Raw genomic sequence first — 20442 nt, forward strand, 5'->3', positions numbered from 1 at the left:
ATAATACCTTCTCTTTGTGCTCATGCTGGCTAAACATGGGAAAAGAAAGAGAAGTACAAAGTGAGTTTTATTTAATACAGTTTGTTGAATTGTTTTAATTGAAAACAGGTCATTGACCCAATTTTGTTAAATTGCAATTTAAATTTAATTTATTTTGGCTGGGCACAGTGGCTCATGCCTGTAATCCCAGGACTTTGGGAGGCCAAGGCAGGCAGATCACTTGAGGTCAGGAGTTTGAAACCAGCCTGGCCAACATGGTGAAACACCATCTCCACTAAAAACACAAAATTAGTCAGACATGGTGGCACATACCTGTAATCCCAGGTACTCAGGAGGCAGAGGCAGGGGAATTGCTTGAACCCCGGAGGTGGAGGTTGCAGTGAGCCAAGATTGCACCACTGCACTCCCAGCCTGGGTGATGGAGCAAGACTCTGTCTCAAAAATAAATAAATAAATACATACATATATTTAATTTGTTTTAACTATCATATAATATAATCATAACATCATGGCTTTCAAAACAACTTTTAAAATAATGGTATTAAAAAGCACTGCAACTATGTAGCTCTTATAATTTACAAGCAATTTCATATGCAATATCTTTTTAAATTGTTTCCAACCTCTTTAGTACAGATACCTATACTAAGGCTTTTAATGGTTATTTGACCCCATATTTGTCAGTTACAGCTAAGACTCAAATTCAGATTATTATTTAACTCTGATGTATAATGTCTAAGTAATTATAGACTCTTAACTTTAAAAAGTTGATGTCATGGGGGAAAAAGTTGGAGTCTGTTCTGAATTAAAGGAGTCCAGAGAGACAAAAATAACAGAAGTCAAAGCATCGCTCTTGATTCGATCCTGGTTCAAAAAACAAACCAAAACTACAAAAGACATTTAGGGAGAAAATTTGAGTATGGATTGGATTAGATCTTATCAGAGAACTGTCCTAAGTGTCACAAGTGTGACCATGATAGTGTCATTTGTAGGGGAATGTTGTTATTCCTAGGACACATGTAGGGAAAAAATTGGTGGGGGTAAAATATCATGATCTTTACAACTTACAAGTGGTTTAGGATCAACTATATGTATATTCATACACATATGTAAGTAAAGCAAATATGATAAAATGTTATCAATTGCTGAGTCTAAGCAGTGGGTGTACAGGAATTTAATGTATGATTCATTCAATCTTTCTGTATGTTTGAAAGTTTTAACAACAAAAAAGATGGGGGTTGCCGGGTGCGATGCATGACTCTAATCCCAGCACTTTGGGAGGTTGAGATGGGCAGATCACTTGAGGTCAGGAGTTCAAGACCACCCTGGCCAACATGGTAAAACGCTGTCTCTACTAAAAATATAAAACGTAGCCAGGAGCGGAGGTGGGCATCTGTGATCCCAGCTACATGAAAGGCTGAGGCAGAAGGATTGCTTGAACCTGGGAGGCTGAGGTTGCAGTGAGCTGAGAGTACACCACTGCACTCCAGCCTGAGTGACAGAGCAAAACTCCATCTCAAAAAAAAAAAAAAGAAGAAGAAGAAGATGGGGAAGGGAGTAACCATATTAGCCTCTAAAACAAAACAACAAAAAGAATCTGCAGATAGACAAGGTATGACTGTAACCCTATCCTTGCAGAAAATAAAGAATCCCAAGACTGTGAATTTTCCTTCCAGACATTGGCCATGCATATAATCTTTGAGACAGATAAGTAAAATGTGAAATGCATTTACTTGAAACCAAAAACCTATTTGGATTAAAGTAGTGTTGAAGTGAGTAAGCTACAATTTATTCAAATATATCAGAATGCTTTAGGCCTTCCTTGTTATACTCAATACTTTTTATCATAGAAACCTACTTCCCAATAGCCAGAAAAAGAAATTTTTAAGTAACAATCTTAACATGACATCAGGTGTTGAGATGTATAGTCAGCTCTCATTATTCCCAGTAGTTTATGGTCTATAAAGTTTCTGCAAATGCTGAATTAGTAAATACTGAATCATTACTTCTAGGGGAAATATGTACATATACAGATATATATCACACATCCCAGCACTTTGGGAGGCCGAGGCGGGCGGATCACCTGAGGTCAGAAGTTCAAGACCAGCCTGACCAACATGGCAAAACCCCACCTCTACTAAAAAATACAAAAAAAATTAAAAAATCAGCTGGGTGTCGTGGCGGGCGCCTGTAATCCCAGCTACTCAGGAGGCTGAGGCAGGTAGAATTGCTTGAATCCAGAAGGCAGAAGTTGCAGTGAGTCAAGATCATGCCACTGCACTCCAGCCTAGGCGACACAGAGAGACTCTGTCTCAGAAAAATTATATATATATAATCTTAAATCCTACAAACAATGAATCCTGGTGGATTCTCTTTTCTTTATTTTTACAAAGGAGAAAATGAGGTTTAGAAGTGTTCAATGACATGCCTGAGGCTACCTTCTCCCAAGTGTTAGATTTGGAATTCAAACCTAGTCCATCTGGTCCCAGAACCAGAGCTTCTCTCCCTACACTTCGCTGTTCCACCTGCATCTTCTGGATATCTCTGTGTGAGGCTAAAACAAGAAGAAAGAGCATTGCCTTGTTGCACCTCAGCTGGGAAATTGTGCCTCACATGCCTTAGATTTTTTTTTTTTTTTTGAGATGGGATCTCGCTCTATTGCCCAGAGTGCATTGCGGGAGTGCAGTGGTGAAATCTCAGCTCACTGCAACCTCCGCCTCCCAGGTTCAAGTGATTCTCCTGCCTCAGCCTCCTGAGTAGCTGGAGTTACAGGCACACACCACCACGCCAGGTTAATTTTTGTATTTTTAGTAGAGACGAGGTTTCACCGTGTTGGCCAGGCTGGTCTCGAACTTGTGACCTCGTGATCCGCCCACCTTGTCCTCTTAAAGTGCTGGAATTACAGGAGTGAGCCACCACACCCAGGTGGTGCCTCAGGTTTTTAACTGCTTCACACGCAACTGCAAATGACCATGAAAGCGCAGGAAGTATTGGTTTAGGGGACTACAAATGAATTTTAGCACGTTGGTAAATTTGTGAATACAGAATCTGCACATAATGAGGGTTGACTGTAATTTTACGATTTTTTTTTTTTTTTTTGAGACAGGGTCTCACTTTACCACCCAGGCTGGAGTGCAGTGGCATGATCTTGACTCACTGCAGCCTTGACCTCCCAGACTCAAGCAATCCTCCCTCCTCAGCCTCCCAAGTAGCACACCACCATGCCTGGCTAATTTTTGTATTTTTTTAAGAAACAAGGTTTCGCCATGTTGCCCAGGCTACAATCTTGAACTTTTCTATTAAATTGTAGTGGATGGTATCCATGTAAAAGTAATTTTATTTATTTTAATTTTTAATTTTTAATTTTTTTTTTGAGACAGTGTCTCACTCTGTCACCCAGGCTGGAGTGCAATGATGCGATTGTAGCTTATTGTGGCCCCAACCTCCTGGGCTCAAGAGATCCTCTCTCCACAACGCCCCCAGTGGCTGGGACTACAGGTACATACCACCAGGCCCAGCTAATGCTAGTTTTTCTTTTTTGTGGAGATGGAGTCTCACTGTGTTGTCTAGGATGCTCTTGGCCTAGACCTGGCCAAGTGATCCTCCCACCTCAGCCTCCCAAAGCGCTGGGATTACAGACATGAGTCGCCATGCCCATCCTAAATGTATTTTTGTATGCTCAACAGTGTTCACCCCAAAAAGGTGCTCAGTATATCTTTGATAAACAATTGAATGACTGAATGTAAAGTTAATACCCTATACCCAATAATAGGTGGTGGTTTATGGATAAGACAATTTGGAAATAAGATAAAGAAGACCAGGTAAAGATTCCCTCTAATTCTTTCTCAGCTTTCACCATCAAAACCAAAGATGAATAAGCCCTTTAGAAAAATGTTGGCCGAGCATGGTGGCTCACGCCTGTAATCCCAGCACTTTGGGAGGCTGAGGTGGGTGGGTCACCTGAGGTCAGGAGTTCAAGATCAGCCTGGCCAACATGGCAAAACCCCGTCTCTACTAAAAATACAAAAAAAATTATCCAGGGGTGGTGGTGCGCACCTATAATCCCAGCTAATCAGGAGGCTGAGGCAGGAGAATTTCCTGAATCTGGGAAGCAGAGGTTGGAGGGAGCCAAGATCACGCCATTGCACTCCAGTCTGGGTGACAGAGTGAGACTCTGTCTCAAAAAAAAAAAAAAAAAAAGAAAAAAAAAGAAAAAGAAAAATGTTAAAGCTCTTGATATTGCCTCCAGACCTATGGGACAGGCTGAGCAAGAGTGCACATACAGCAGTTTCCAAGCAGTTTCTAAACGACAAAATAGGTTACATACCTATGAAAATGGTAAATCGTTGTTTAAAGATCAAGACAGATTTTCTCAGGTTATGAATGGTGCTAATTTCCAGTCTACAAAGGCATGTGTTAACCCAAAATATCTAAGACAGATCTCAGTCAATTTAGAAAGTTTATTTTGCCTAGGTTAAGGATGCATCTGTGACACAGCCTCAGGAGGTCCTGATGGCATGTCGCCAAGGTGGTCGGGGGCACATCTTGGTTTTGAACATTTTAGGGAGACATGAGACATCAATCAATATATGTATGATGTACATTGGTTCGGTCCAGAGAGGCAGGACAGCTCCAAGTGGGGAGGGGGCTTCCAGGTCATGGGTAGATAAGAAACAAATGGTTGCATTCTTTTGAGTTTCTGATTAGTCTTTCCAAAGAAAACAATCAGATATGTATTTATCTCGGTGAGAAGAGGGGTTACTTTGAATAGAATGGGAGACAGGTTTGTCCTAAGCAGACCCCAGCTTGACTTTTCCCCTTAGCTTAATGATATTTGGGTCCTAGGATTTATTTTCCTTTCAAACAAGTATTACACAGACTGTAGCTTGTTACCGCGGTATATTAACTGTCAGGAAATGTGTTAACTACAAGCTTTAGTGCTAGATTGTCTGTCCACAAATCACATGATCAGTGAACGATTCTGTCACTCCTTTCAAAGCCCGTCACTGCACATCCGTTATTCAGTTCACACACAGACAGCAAAGTGTGCAGGCATGTTGCCTCCCTGTCTGATCCCAGTGTTCAATCCATGTGACATTTTATAAAAATGGATAAGTGGAAGAGGGAGCTGGCCAGCAAAGATCAAAGTGTAGCAAAGAAACAAAAGGTGATAATACTGGGAATGAAATTTGATGGTAAAATAAATGGAGTTATAAAAGTAGTAGCTGACCATGGAAATGTTGGTGCTGCAGCTGATACCGTAGACACCCAATCAGAGAATTAGTGAAGGCAAGCTCATCAACATAAATGAAGATTTATAAAAAGAATGAAGGTGTCCCAGAAGAAGTGGTGCCAGTGGTAAACAATTTCGCATTAAAGGAACTCTCAGAGATATTTCCCAAAATTGAAAGCACAAAGAATAGAACGTTGAAAGCTGATTCAGCCTTATACTGCAGTATGAGAGTTCACCAAAATGTTCACTCCGTGTCATAAGTTGTAAAAACAGAAGAAGGCAAGCACTGCTTAAACTACTCTTGAGACATATTTCACAAAGAAATCAAGATTTTAGTTCCCTATATTTCATTCATTTAAAATTTCAGTGTACTAAATAAATATTCATTTTTATTTTTACATTTTTCTATACATTTATAATTGACAGTAAGAAAGTTTTTAAAGTTCTGACTTTTAAAGTTCATGAAACAATCATAATTTTTCCCATTGATTCTTTTTTTTTTATATATGGAGTCTTGCTGTGTCCTCCAGGCTGGAGTGCAGTGGCAAAGTCTCAGCTCACTGCAACCTCCACTTCCCAGGTTGAAGTGATTCTCCTGGTTCAGCCTCCCAAGTAGCTGGGACTACAGGTGCATGCCACCATACCCGGCTAATTTTTTTGTATTTTTAGTAGAGATGGGGTCTCGCCATGTTTGCCAGACTGGTCTCAAACTCCTGGCTTCAAGCCCTCCTCCTGCCTCGGCCTTTCAAAGTGCTGGGATTACAGGCATGAGCCACCGCACCAACCAATAGCCTTTAAAGGAGCATTTGGTTATACAAAAGAAAATCTAGATGAAAGAGACAGGAACAGGGAGCATAAATTTATCTTCATTGGTTAAATGCATTTTCCTTAGTTAAGGCATTCTGGCATAAGATTTATTTATTTATTTTTAAGAGACAGGGTCTTGCTCAGTGACTCATGCTGGAGTGCAGTGGTACAATCATAGCTCACTGTGGCCTCCAACTCCTGGGCTCAAGTGATCTTCCTGCCTCAGCCTCCCGAGTAGCTGGGACTCCAGGCATGTGCCACCACACTGAGCTAATTTTTATTTATTTATTTATTTATTTGTAGAGATGGGGGTCTCACTACATTGCTCAGGCTGGTCTCAAACCCCTGGCCCCAAGTTATCCTCCTGACTTGGCCTCCCAAAGCACTGAGATTACAAACGTGAGCCACCACATCTGTCCAAAATTATATATATTTAGTGCTAAGACATTTGAAGATTTCACTTGGCAGGCTCAAAGAGTTTTTCACACGTTGTTGAGGCAGCTACAGATAGTATTAGCAGGTGTTGGCTCTAAGGAGAATGAAGCTTTCACAAAAGAACATTCAGCTGAAACCAAGGAGAACTATAGCTTTTAAGGGAATTTCTGGGGTGATGGTTGGCCATTAAATTTTAGGAACAGCAATTTCTGCTGTTTACTTTGAAGTCATTTTCTGCCCTGTGCTATCATTTTCCTCTGTCCCCCAACCCAAAGTTCTCTGGTGAAGTCACTTGTGGGTTGGTGGTGCTATGGAGTTGAAGGAGAGGCACCTCCTTTCACATTTGGTGTGCAATCATAAGAAAGATACAGCATTTGCAGACAGCCAGCGATGTGTTGGGGACTTGGCAGTCAGAACCATCTAGCATGCCCTGCGGAGGTTGGGGGAATACCAGATTCACTGCACAGAAGCAGGATAGAGGCTTCATTTATATGATTTGGCTAATACAGGAAGGTGTGACCTCAGATGGCTAGAGAAATGAGACACTCGAGTTGCCGGCTGTGCTCCCTGCACAACGTCTCCTAATTGAGATTGTTGCTGGCAGCCTGGGCCCCTTTCCAATGGTCTGAACGTCTACGCACCTGCCCTGCTTCTTACCAGATTCACACCAGCTTTACAGCTTAGATATTCCACCTGCCACCCGCCAGGGCCAACTGCCTCTTTCCTGCCTGCTCAGGGAAATCAGCCCAGATCCCCTACGGCAGCCACCACATGGGAAGACTGTCCTCAGTTTTTGGCTCAGGCGAGTATGCACTAATCTGTGTCTCCATCCCCAATCCACAGGATCCCCAAGGAGTTTAATCCACTGCACCTAACCTGTGCATCCGAGGAAGAAGGTGACATCTCTGAAAATCCCATGCCTTGTTCCTTATTTCCCAGTCTCTTAAAAATCCCCTGATCCCCTGAATTCAGCTAAATCTCTCTCCATCAGAAGACTTGTTCCCTGTGGTCTGTAATCCCAGCACTTTGGGAGGCCAAGAGGGGCGGATCACCTGAGGTTAGGAGTTCGAGACCAGCCTGGCCAACATGGAGAAACCCCGTCTCTATTAAAAATACAAAAAAAAAAAAAAAAATTAGCTGGGCATGCTGGTTCATGCCTGTAATCCCAGCTACTCAGGAGACTGAGGCAGGAGAATCACTTGAACCCAGGAGACAGAGGTTGCAATGAGCCAAGAGCTCACCATTGCACTCCAGCCTGGGCCACAGAGTGAGACTCTGTCTCAAAAAAAAAAAAAAAAAAAAGATGTGTTCCCAATAGAACAAGCAAATTATCTTGAAAAAGAAGCCACAACATAGAGCACAGCAGTTTGAAAAGAGATGTTCATTCATTCATTCACTGAAGAAAGGTTGCTAAGCTGCCACTATGCATTGTGAAGACATGATATTGATTTTTAAAAAGATACACAAAATACAGTCGCTGCTGCTCTTTTGAAGTGACGTCCAGAGGAGGTTAGTCCAATTATCTTGCAGCTGATGTATGTACAAACTGCTGTCAGTGTCATGAAGGGAAGGAACTCACTTCTTTGAGAGTTTTTTTTTTTTTCTTCTTTTTAGACAGGGTCTCCCTCTGTCACCCAGGCTGGAGTGAAGTAGCAAGGTCATAGCTCATTGCAGCCTCAAACTCCTGGGCTCAAATGATCCTCCTCCCTTGGCCTCGTGAGTAGCTGGTACTACTACAGGCGCACACCACCACACCGGGCTAATATTTAATTTTTTTTTTTTTGAGACAGAGTCTTGCTCTGTCACCAGGCTGGAATGCAGTGGTGCTATCTCAGCTCACTGTAACCTCCACCTCCTGTGTTCAAGCGAATCCCCTGCCTCAGCCTCCCAAGTAGCTGAGATTACAGGTACGCACCACCACGCCTGGCTAAGTTTTTGCATTTTAGTAGAGATGGGGTTTCACCATGTTGGCCAAGATTGTCTCGATCTCCTGACCTCATTATCCACCTGCCTCGGCCTCCCTAAGTGCTGGGATTACAGGCGTGAGCCACCGCACCTGGCCTAATATTTAATTTTTTTGTGAAGATGGGGTGTAATTATGTTGCCCAGGCTGGTCTCAAACTCCTGATCTCAAGCAATCCTCCTGCCTCGGCCTCCCAAAGTGCTGGGATTAAGGCATGAGCTATCACACCTGGCCTCTGGAAGTTTTTAAGAGAAGAGTCTGGCCTGGCCTGGGCAGCCATGAACCACTTCCCTGATGGGATGTAGTGCTGGGGAGATCTGGGGATCAGTAAGAGGAATCTAGGCCAAGAGGCAGAGATGGGAGAACAACATGCCTCAGGAAGGCAGGCAGGTACATATGGATCAAGGGAATAGAGAAAATTGTGGGAGCCATAGGACTCCAGGGTGTGGAAAGCATGCAGTATGAGAGGCAAGACCATGCACAGCCCCTACAGAGGCCACATACACGAGAAGAGACTTAACACAGCCTTGCTCTGTAACCGAACCAGGGTTCAGCTGCTGACCACTTGAAAGCCTTACACAAGAGACAAGAATTTGTGGGAAGAAAAGCTGGTTTATTTGGAGAGCAAGCAAAGCAAGAAGATGGTGGACTATCATCCCAAAGTACCATCTTGAGTCACAACCAGTTTTAGGCTCTTTTTATGTTAGGAGCAGGGGGAAGGGGGGCGGCTAGGATCAAGATGTAACTGACAGTGCTTGCTTCAGCAGCACATATACTAAAATTGGAACGGTACAGAGAAAAGTAGCAAGGCCCCTGGGCAAAGATGACATGCAAATTCCTGAAGCATTCCACATTTAAAAAAAATAATTTAAATTTTAAAAAGAGGTAACCGACCACCGCAGGTATCTGGGCACTAGTGAGGGTCCAAGGAGGTTGGAAACTTCTCCGTCGTTGGTCAGGTCACAATGCTCATATAAATTTTACAACAAAACAGCTAGTTGTTGACATACTTCTCCCTTAATCCCAGAGTTAGTTTTTAAAACTACATGATTGCTGTGTGTGTGTTATTATCCCAGTGTTCTAAAATTATCCTAGGCTACGTGCAGGAATGAGTAAAGGTCCCTTAAACAAAAATGGAGTTAGTTATGTTTGTTCTTTTACTGTTTCTCTGCTGTAGTTCAAAGATGGCTTCCTAATGAAATGAAGCTCCCAGGACTCACACCCTCATGCAATCGCCGTTCCTTAAATCTCAACAGGCCTGTGACTTTGCATGGCTTCTGAAGCTGGCATAAGAAGCCTTGGCCGGGCACGGTGGCTCACGCCTGTAATCCCAGCACTTTGGGAGGCCGAGGCGGGCAAATCACGAGGTCAGGAGATCGAGACCATCCTGGCTAACATGGTGAAACCCAGTCTCTACTAAAAATACAAAAAATTAGCTGGGCATGGTGGCTGGCGCCTGTAGTCCCAGCTACTCGGGAGGCTGAGGCAGGAGAATGGCGTGAACCTGGTAGGCAGAGCTTGTAGTGAGCCGAGATCGTGCCACTGCATGCCAGCCTGGGAGACAGAGCAAGACTCTGTCTCAAAAAAAAAAAAGTCTTGTGGCTTCCACTGGGAGATCTTGGAAAGTTTGCACTGTAAGTGCTTTGCAGTTGGCTACCCCAGGTTAACATGAAAAGAGAGTGTTGCCCAGCTAACCCACATAGCTCTGCTACCCCCACTGAGACACCAGACATATCAGAGAAGAGCTGAACCTTCAGATGACGCCAACTGTAATCAATATCTAAATGTAAAACTGTTTGAGAGATTCACAATAGCAAAGACATGGAATCAACCCAAATGCCCATCAATAATAGACTGGATAAAGAAAATGTGGTACATATACACCATGGAATACTACGAAGCCATAAAAAGGAATGAGATCATGTCCTTTGTAGGGACATGGATGGAGTTGGAGGCCATTATCCTCAGCAAACTAATGCAGGAGCAGGAAACCAAACACTGCATGTTCCCACTTACAAGTGGGAAGCTGAATGATGAGAACACACGGACACATGGGGAGAACAGCACACACCGTGGCCCATCATGAGAGTGGGGGGAGGGAGAGCTTCAGGAAGAATAGCTAATGCATATGGGGCTTAATACCTATGTGATGGGATGATCTGTGAGGCAAACCACCATGGCACACATTTAGCTATGTAACAAACCTGCACATCCTGCACACGTACCCCTGAACCTAAAATAAAAGTTGAAGATTTAAAAAAAAACTTTTGGAGAGACCCCAAGTGAAAACCATCCAGCTGAGCCCAGTTCACCCACAGACCTGTAAGAGCCAAATAAATATTTTCTTTAAACCGCTGCATTTTGTGCTGGTTTGTTCTGCAAAAGTAGAGGAACAAACTTCGTGCCTGGAAGTTGGCGCTTCCAAAAAAAGAAGAAAGAAAAAGAAAATATTAAAACAAGGGTGAAGACATACAAATGTGCCAGTGGATCAATAGAGTTGCCCATTTCACATCTTGAGAATGAATGCTGCCCAGACAGGCTTAAAGGTACAGAGCCTGCTGGATGGAGTTTGGCTCCTGTCCACCTGTTGAATTTCTATAGTCTTTAATTTGTCTGAGTCATGTGTTTTCCTGACTGACACCGATAGTTCAGTGTGTCCTTCTGGGCACAGTGCTATAAAATTGCAGTCGAGTTGATTAATAAGGTGTCTCTATTCCCCTCTTTCCTTCACTGCCATTTACAAGAAAATAGCTTGAGTGAGTGGCAGAATATAGCCCTGTCAGGATCCTGCCTTCACAGAAATAAAGAAAAATGTGAAACTGTCAAATCTCAAGTGTTCTATATCCAAAGGAACATTACTGCATCCTCTCTGGCATCCCTCAACATCCCATAATGCTCCTATCAGTGAAGAAAAACAATAGCGTGATGTGCAGATGCTTCTTCTGAGTTTATTTTTATTTGGTTCGGTAATAACCAGAGTGATTTCTGAATCCCAATAAGACAGCTACACACAGTATTCTTGTCTTCCCTTTCAGACAGAAATATAGTTTATTCACCATGCCAGCCACACTAAAATGCCCAGAAAGTTTCACATTGGTCTATGAAAGAATTCTAGTATCACTGGCAGAGATTTTAGGTGTTATCTAATCTACCTAGTAACCGGATTCATTGATTTCTTCATTCAGAAATTTGCTATTGAATACCCACTATGAGTCAGGCACTGTGATTGACTAATCCACTTTTTCCTCTTGTGGTTGGTAACTGTGGTCTGTAAACTAAAAATGAACGCCTAAGCCCCACCTCCCTGCCTGCTGCCCCAACCTACTGAACAAACTCTCTTGGCCAAGGGGACCCCAGAAAAACCTTAAAACTGAGTTCCCAACCACGATGGGATGGGGGGTCAGACATGCCTCATAATACATGCCCTTTTGCAGTTCAGACATGGCTGACCAGCACTAATGTTAAAATAGAGACCACGAGACTGACAGAACAGACTCTTTGTGGCAATAAGACACCAAATTCTAAACAGGATCTAAGGTCATATCAGGCGGGGTTAAGTCAGACACCCCTACACTTTAAGAATGAACTACATTCTAACGGCCACAAGGTTTTTATTTTTCTCTAGCAGCTAAAAAAGCACTGACCTTGGGATAAGTATCATTAAAATAATTAGCTCACCACCAGACACCAACTAACTGACCCGCCCCCCCCATTCCACCAGTCACAACTACAGCTTTGATGGGACAAGAGGCTGCTTTCTGCATCTTTCTCCTGACAAGAAGACCACTAGCCATGAGCTGGTTCCAGCCGGTTTACAGAGGCTGCACACTTGAGTAGCTCCATATCCCGAAAAGATGTTTTGACATTTAGAGGCTAACTGTAATATGTTTAAGTGCTAAGTCTCCGCCACCATGTGAACATGGGTCCTATGTTAGATGCATGTTTGTTCAATCCACATATATTAGGACCACCTTCATGAATATTCATAGCTCTTCCTTAACCTGTTGAATATGTATGTTTAGCCAACCTGTTCGTCATAAACTCCTGCCCTAGCTCCTCCTCCTCCTTTGAAGTGCCTATCTATGGTCTGGGCCAAAGGCTATGCTTCCCAGCATATGCGATGGCCATCTTGCAGGATGTAACTCTTTACAAGAAATAAAGTCTTCTCTAAATTTATAAATTTGTGATTTTTTTTTTTAAGTTAACAGGTCTTAGCCTACAGAGCTTTATTTACTTTGGAGTTCCGGCAGAGCTACCTCTGAGCCAAGGTTTGGGCATGTGATAATCTGTGTGTTTCTATTGCCCAGTCTTCCAGAATGGTGTTGGTGCTTTTTTTTTTTTTTTTGGGAACTTGGTTATCCAGTTCTTTCTTCAATTCCAAGACATATTTTCTATTCTTTCAATAAACTTTTTCTTAGTTGAAATTACCTGGAGTCCATTTTTTTGTGGCTTACAACTAAGCAACACCAACTGATACAGTTCTACTTACAGCTGAGATGGCATTTGTTTTCTCCTAAACTTCATCCAGTTTCAAATAAAATAGACAGCTCTATAGGTGTCTGTCTTAACTATCTTAGGTGTTGGTGCCACCTCTATGCAATGGAAGAAATCAGTTTTGACCCTGAAACCTTAAGTCTTGAGTATCTGTTCTCTGCTAGGCCAGATGGGGAAGTCCAAGTTGAAGACACAATGCATGTGCACATCTAATCTGCCCTAATAGACTGTAAACTCCTTGCTGTGAGAGACTATGGCTTGTTCAATTTCATATCCTTAAAAATGGTGATTCCTAAGCATGGATGCTTCAAGGGTAGTAGATGTGGTTTTTGAGACTCATCAGAATATAGACAGTCATTAGATGGATGGAAGTCTTAGAAACAGATAACAGTATCTTGGGAAATTGGAAGGGATTTGTATTAGTTCATTCTCACATTGCTATAAAGAAGTATCTGAGACTGGGTGGTTTATAAAGATAACAGGTTTAATTGGCTCACAGTCTGTATAGGCTGTACAGAAAGTACGATGCTGTAATCTGCTCAGCTTCTGGGGAGGTCTCAGGAAACTTACAATCATGGCAGAAGGCAAAGTGGGGTGCCAGCATTACACATGTTGGGAGCAGGAGGAAGAGAGACGGGGGAGGTACCACACACTTTTAAACAACCAGATCTCATGACAACTCATTATCACAGTGACAGCATCAAGGGGGAATGGTGTTAAACCACAGAAACCACCCACATGATCCAATCACCTCCCACCAGGCCCTACCTCCAACACTGGGGATTACAATTAGACATGAGATTTGGGCAGGGACACAGATCCAAATCACATCAGGATTTAAAAACTAAACCCGGGGTAATATCAACATTTAAGATAAAGAAAGACGTGGAAAGAAAAGCCAGCAACAGAAGCAGAGAAAGGAATCAGAGAAGTAAGAGCCAAGGGTGTTAGCACAGAAGTCAGTGGAGACCCAGGTTTTGAGAACCAGGCCATGGCCAACAGCACCACGTGCTGCAGAGAGTCCAGGCCAACTGTGCACTAAGAAGAGTTCAAAGAACTCAGCAACAAAAAAACCTCTGATGATTCCATTCCCAGCAGAGCGATGAGAACAAAAGCCAGCTTGCCCCAGTGGACACGCAGAATTGAGTCGTGACGATGACCCCTTATTGTGGTGCTTAAAGGGAAGAAGAAAGAGGGGGCAATATTTTGTGTGGCAAAAAAATGAGATGGAGAGGAGCTCTGGCTGTTCTTTGTAAAGGCTCAAATAATTAAATGAATTATTGAATGAATTATTATCTTTCAAAAGAAATGCCCTCACTAATGGGGAATACCCTGCACACCACTCAACCCCAAATTCCATTTTAAAATCATAAAAGTAATTGGCACTTGGATAGGACTTTGTAGTTGACAATGCATGGGTTAGTACTCTTTCTCTCTGGTGTTTAAGCAAAAGTGATTTACTCAAAACCCCAAACCAAGAATAGTCTTATATGGAATCTCCAACAAACTAAGGCTCTAAAACCCTCCCTTTGATCAGGGACTGAGAGCACTTGAAAAGAATACTGTGTAATCCTCCCACTCTCCGCCTCAAAAAAAAAAAAAAAAAAAAAAAAAAGCAACAAGCACTGATGCAAATAGCAAGTGCTTTGAACTGAAAATCACACAATGGCAGGGGAGCATCAAAAGTGTCCACATGAAGGTTTTCTCTAAGGGAGACAAAGACAAAAAAACCTGCTTCCTAACATGTTCAATAGGGCTTAGAGAGTAAAGCCAATGTCATTTTTATGCTATCTGGATGCCAAAAGTTTTACCCATATAATAATGCATGTTTCTAGTTATTTTATTCTATTTTTTAAATGCCTCTTAACATTACATGACAAGATCACGCATCTTTAGGTTAACATAATAAAGTAGCTCAGTGGCTATATTCTGTATTCCATCCTCTCTGCCCAGTAGCCAGTCAATTTCTTCAGAGACGAGACCTCGTCTACCTAGTTCACATTATAGTCCCATGTCATAGCACCATGCCTGACATGTCATAATTTTGTTCAATTAATGAATGCCTTAGCTAAGCCCTCATCATCCTTTGCCTGAGTAATTATGTTCTCTAATGAATGCCTCTGCTTCCATTCTCCCTCCTGTATCAGTTATCTATTGCCTAGTAGCAAATCATGACAAAATTCAATGTCTTAAAACAATAGTAATCCTTTCTTCTGCCCTTGAATGTGCAATTTGGGCAGGGCTGAGCAGGGTCAGCCCCTCTCTGTCCCATGTGGAATTCACTGAGAATGAAGGATCCACTTTCAAGATGGTGTAGTCCCGTGGCTGGTAGTTAACACTGACTGTCAGCTGGGAGCTCAGCCCTGGCTTTCAGCTGGGGTCCTGAATTTCATTCCTTGTGGCTCTTTCCACAAATGCTTGGGCATCCTCATGGCATGTTGGTGAGTTCCAAGAACAAACATACCAAGAGGCCTAGGAGGAAGCTGTGTTGGGTTCTGTGATCTGGCTTGGGAGTCTCACAGTATCATAAGCCTGCCCAGATCTACTCAATGGAAAGAATACCCAAGTCGTATTGTAAGAAGAACCTGTTGGATGTCTGATATGATTGCAGCCATGTATACAATCTCCCTCATTCTTTTTAACCATCTCTTTCAATGCTCCTACATGATTTTTTAAAACACAAATCTGATTGTGGTTAACTGTCAACTTAAAAACATCAGCTGTAGGCCAGGCACAGTGGCTCACGCCTGTAATCCCAGCACTTTGGGAGGCCGAGGCAGGCGGATCATGAGGTCAGGAGATCGAGATCATCCTGGCTAACACGGTGAAACCCCATCTCTACTAAAAATACAAAAAATTAGCCGGGCATGGTGGCAGGCGCCTGTAGTCCCAGCTACTAGGGAGGCTGAGGCAAGAGAATGGCATGAACCCCAGAGGCGGAGCTTGCAGTAAGCTGAGATTGTGCCACTGCATTCCAGCCTGGGGGACAGAGTGAGATTCCACCTCAAAAAAAAAAAAATCCATTGTTCCTAAGAACAAATTCTAGGCCAAGCACAGTGGCTCATGCCTGCAATCCCAACACTTTGGGAGGCTGAGATGGGAGAGCCCAGGAGTTCAAGACCAGCCTGGACAACACAGTGAGACTTCATCTCTACAAAAAAATTTAAAAATTAGCCGGACATGGTGCTGCACACCTATAGTCCCAGAAACTTGGGATGCTGAAGCGAGAGGATCATTTGATCCCAGGAGGTTGAGGCTGCAGTGAGCTATGATCCTCACTGCACTCCAGCCTGGGCGACACAGTGAAACCCCATCTCAAAAAAATAAATAATAATAATAACAACAACAAACCACGGAGGACACACAAATCTTCCATGACCTGGTGCCTGCAGCCCCCTGAGTTTCACCTCCTACATGGCCCTCTGGAGCCACATCAGTTACACACTTTCCTCACATGTTCTTCCTGCTACCTCCAACAGGTCATTTCAACTGTCTCATCGGGTGCACGCTCACTTGGAAAAGATGAGTGATCATCCTTATCCTCACTGTCCTTTCTCTATTGCCTTCTGAGGATCACCCAGAGAAGGCTTCCACTGGACTGAGTACTCTCCATTTTAAGTAATCATTTCTTTTTCTTTCTTTTTTTTTTTTTTGAAACTAAATCTTGCTTTGTCACCCAGGCTGGAGTGCAGTGGCATGATCTCGGCACGCTGCAACTTCTGTTTCCCGGGTTCAAGCCATTCTCCTGCCTCAGCCTTCCGAGTAGCTGGGATTACAGGTGTGCACCACCACACCCAGCTAATTTTTGTATTTTTGGTAGAGACGGGGTTTCCCCATGTTGGCCAGGCTGGTCTCGAACTCCCGACCTAATATGATCTTCCTGCCTTGGCATCCCAAAGTGCTGGGAATATAGGCATCAGCCACTGCGTCTGGCTAGTAACCATTTACTTTTCAGTCTGCCCTTGAAAATGATCTTGTGGAGTGAACAAACCTTGTTTTATTCATGTATATATCCCAGGACCTCACCACAATAATTGTTATCAATAATTGTTATCACGGTGTTAAAGGATAAAACTGAAATACAGAGAGTAAGTAACTTGCTCAATATCCCATAAATGACAGAGCTAAGATTTGAATTGAAGTCTTTCTGGGTCTAAAGCCCTCGCTCCCCGCAGAAAGGGACCGATGTGGTCTTGAATGTACTATTAAGGTAAAGAAGCGGCATCATGGTGTCTTCAGCTCTCAAAACTAACAAAACAAATGTAAAAGACAAATTTAAAACCAGCATAAAAATAGACAATAAGCAAAAAAAAACAAAAGACCACAAGGCTTACGTCAAAAACCTTTTTGGATGTTTTTTTGTTGTTGTTGCTTGAGACAGCATCTTGTTCTGTCACCCAGGCTGGAGTGCAGTGACACGATCATAGCTCACTGAAGCCTCAACCTCCTGAGCTCAATTGATCCTCCCACCTCAGCCTCCAAGTAGCTGAGTCTACAGGTATGTGCCACCATGCCTCATTAATTTAAAACATTTTTTTAGAGGTCGGCTGGGTGGGGGGGGGGGTCTCACTATATTGCCCAGGCTGGTCTCGAACTCCTGACCTCAAGTGATCCTCCTGCCTCGATCTCCCAAAGTGCGGGGATTACAGGCATGAGCCAACACACCTGACCCATAATCCTTTTTTGAAAGTCTAGAAATAATGTCTAAGAATTAGTGCTTCTCATAGCCATCTTCTCCCCAAAACCAAAACAGAATAAAGATGGTCAATGGACAAAATCCTAAGATAGCTCATGAATACCTCAATTTCTAAAGAAGCAGGCAGAGGGTATGTGTAGGCAGTTGGGGTGAAAAGGTGTAAAAAATGCTTCAAAGACAGAAGCCCTCCCCCATAATCTCGGTGTCTCACCTTTGTTTTTCCCTGGTGGAGAGGAAAGCCAGAGAGGAATGGAGAATGATTATAATTGCACAGAGCTAATTACCTTCAGCAATAACAGGGAGTTTGCGATGCAGTCACGAAAATAAATAAGACGTCCTGAGGGAAGGAGAGGCGTGGAAGGGAAAGAAACACACAGAGACTCAGTTCTGTCCCCCTCTTCCCACAGGTCAAAACATTGAGCCCCGAAGCCCCAGGTTTCGCCTTCTGTGTCTTCCACAGACGGGGAGTGGTGAAAAACAGCCCCTGGGGAGAGATGGGGGAAGTCAAGGAAGAGGCTCACTGGGACCCAACATTGGTTCAAAGGGAAATTTTGGACTCTGCCTGGAATTGGGGAAACAGCTCAAATGGTCCGAGAGTGATCTTGGTGAGAGCCGTAGGACAAGACTTTTTAACAAACTTGAGGAAGAGAGAGCAGAAAACACCCACGCACCATAATACCCCACATCCCCAGCCTGCTTACCTGCGTGAACTCTCTCTCCCTCTCTCCCTTTCCCTCCCTGTCTCCCCTTTACTTTCTCCCTCTATCTCCCCCTTTCTCTTTTTCTCTTTCTCCCTGTCCTTCTCTCTCTCCCTTTTTCTCTCTCTCTCCCTCCCTTTCCCTCTCTCTCTTCCCTCCCTCTCTCCCCTTTACTTTCTCTCTCTCTCTCCCTTTCTCTTTTTCTCTCTTTCTCCCTGTCCTTCTCTCTCTTCCTTTTTCTTTCTCTCTCTCCCTCCCTCTCCCTCTATCTCTGTCTCTTTTTATCTTTATTTCTTCCTCTCTCTATCCCTTTCCCTCTTTCCTCGTCTTCCTCTCCCCCTCCCTCTTTTACTTCCTCTCTGTCTCTCTCCCTGTCTCTCATCTCTTTCTGTTTTTCCTCTCTCTCTCCCTCTCTTCCTGTTTCTCTCTCATCTCTACCTCTCTCTCATCTCTCTCCCTCTCCCTTTTTCCTCCCTCTCTCCCTCTTTCTCTTTCTGTCTCTCCCTTATCTCTACCCCTTTCTTCCTCTCTCCCCTCCCTTCCTCCTTCACTCTCTACCTCCCTCCCTCTCTCCTTCTCCCTCTCCTTCCCTCTCTTTTCCACCCTTTCCTTGACCTCACACTCTGCAATCTCAGGCAAGGAGAAGATAAAAAGATACTAAGGTCAAGGAGACTTGACAAGGAGACTTGACCCAGACTCTATTAGAACAATACCTGTAGCCATGTTTAACATGAGCAAATAGGGAATAAAGTCTTAGCACTAGCACTTGTGCTAAATAACTAGCAAAGAATATATATCAAAGGAAGAAAAGCAGCATGAAAAATACAGGCAAAGACACTTTACAACTGGTGCAGTGACTCACACCTGTAATCCCAGCACTTTGTGGGGTCGAGGCGGGAGAATTGCTTGAGCCCAGGAGTTCCGTACCAGCCTGGGCAACATAAGGAAACCCTAATTCCTACAAAAAATAAAAAAATAATTAACCAGGCACGGTGGCGCATGCTTGAAGTCCCAACTACTCAGGAGGCTGGGGTGGGAGGATTGCTTGAGCCCAGGAGGTTGAGGCTGTAGTGGGCCATGATTGTGCCACTGCACTCCAGCTTAGATGACACCCTTTCTCTAAAAAAACGACACTCTTCAGGTCTCTTGCTTTAGGATTGGATAGATATCCTGGGAAAGGTTTCACTATGAAACAAGTAGATGCTGGGCATCCCACAGCAAATATAGCTCTGAATGCACAGAAAATTTCACAAGAAATTAAAGAAGGTTTCCAGGGATTGAAATGAAATAGGAGCTCATGCCAGAGTGGTGAGTACAACCATAAGCCAAAGCTGCCCTGGGGTGCATGTGCTGGTGTCCGTATCCTGGACTTGGGTTTTGATGGCTTGGCCAGGAATAAGAGACCAAGTTTTCCATACGTCCTTGGTGAAGCATTGGAACTGAGACTCCTCACATCAGTGAGGACCCCACAAGAGCTATGCCTATAATACGAAGCTGAGCTAGGGAAAAAAAAAATCCTTCCTCAAGCAAAGGAACCCAGAACAAACGCAAACATGTTTGTCTTGGCCAAGACGGTGAGTAGAGGAGGTCTCCTCTAAGAATGTGTAATCAAGCCCTGTCCTTATGTGAGTATGGTGTTGAATTTACTCTCTGATTGCTCCAGGAAAGCCCAAGGTAAGTGACTAGACTGAAGACGCACCGTGCTGATAGCAGTCCTAAGAGAAAGACCTAAGAGAAACCAACACAAATCCTGTTGTAGAGGAAATCATTTCTATCCCAGGCTCTTCAGGAATCTCAAATAGAAAAGCCAGTCACATATGAGTTCACAATCAAAAATCATAAAAGACACGAGGACAAAAGTTACCTTCCTCAAGAGTCAATAAGATTAATATACAATACAGTCTCAAGAACCAAGAACTTTTAGTGTTAGAGTTATCAGATACAGATTGTAAAATAACTGCATTTAAAATATTTAAATAGGCCAGGTGCAGTGGCTCACACTAGTAATCCCAGCACTCTGGGAAGCCAAGGCAGGCAGATTGCTTGAGCCCAGGAGTTCAAGACCAGCCTGGACAACATAGCAAAACTTTGTCTCTACCAAAAAAAAACAAAAAAAAAA

The 20442-nt window shown here is 43.4% G+C and overlaps 1 non-coding gene across 1 annotated transcript; it reads left to right on the forward strand.

The window, feature by feature from the left end:
• Positions 1 to 9186: 9186 nt before the first annotated feature.
• Positions 9187 to 9293, forward strand: LOC115935419 (U6 spliceosomal RNA). Its single transcript, XR_004071054.1, has one exon. It is a non-coding gene; the product is annotated as a U6 spliceosomal RNA (small nuclear RNA).
• Positions 9294 to 20442: the final 11149 nt, after the last annotated feature.

The sequence above is a fragment of the Gorilla gorilla genome, chromosome 6 (genome assembly GCF_029281585.2).
Source record: "Gorilla gorilla gorilla isolate KB3781 chromosome 6, NHGRI_mGorGor1-v2.1_pri, whole genome shotgun sequence".
In the NCBI taxonomy this organism is placed as follows: Eukaryota; Metazoa; Chordata; class Mammalia; order Primates; family Hominidae; genus Gorilla; species Gorilla gorilla.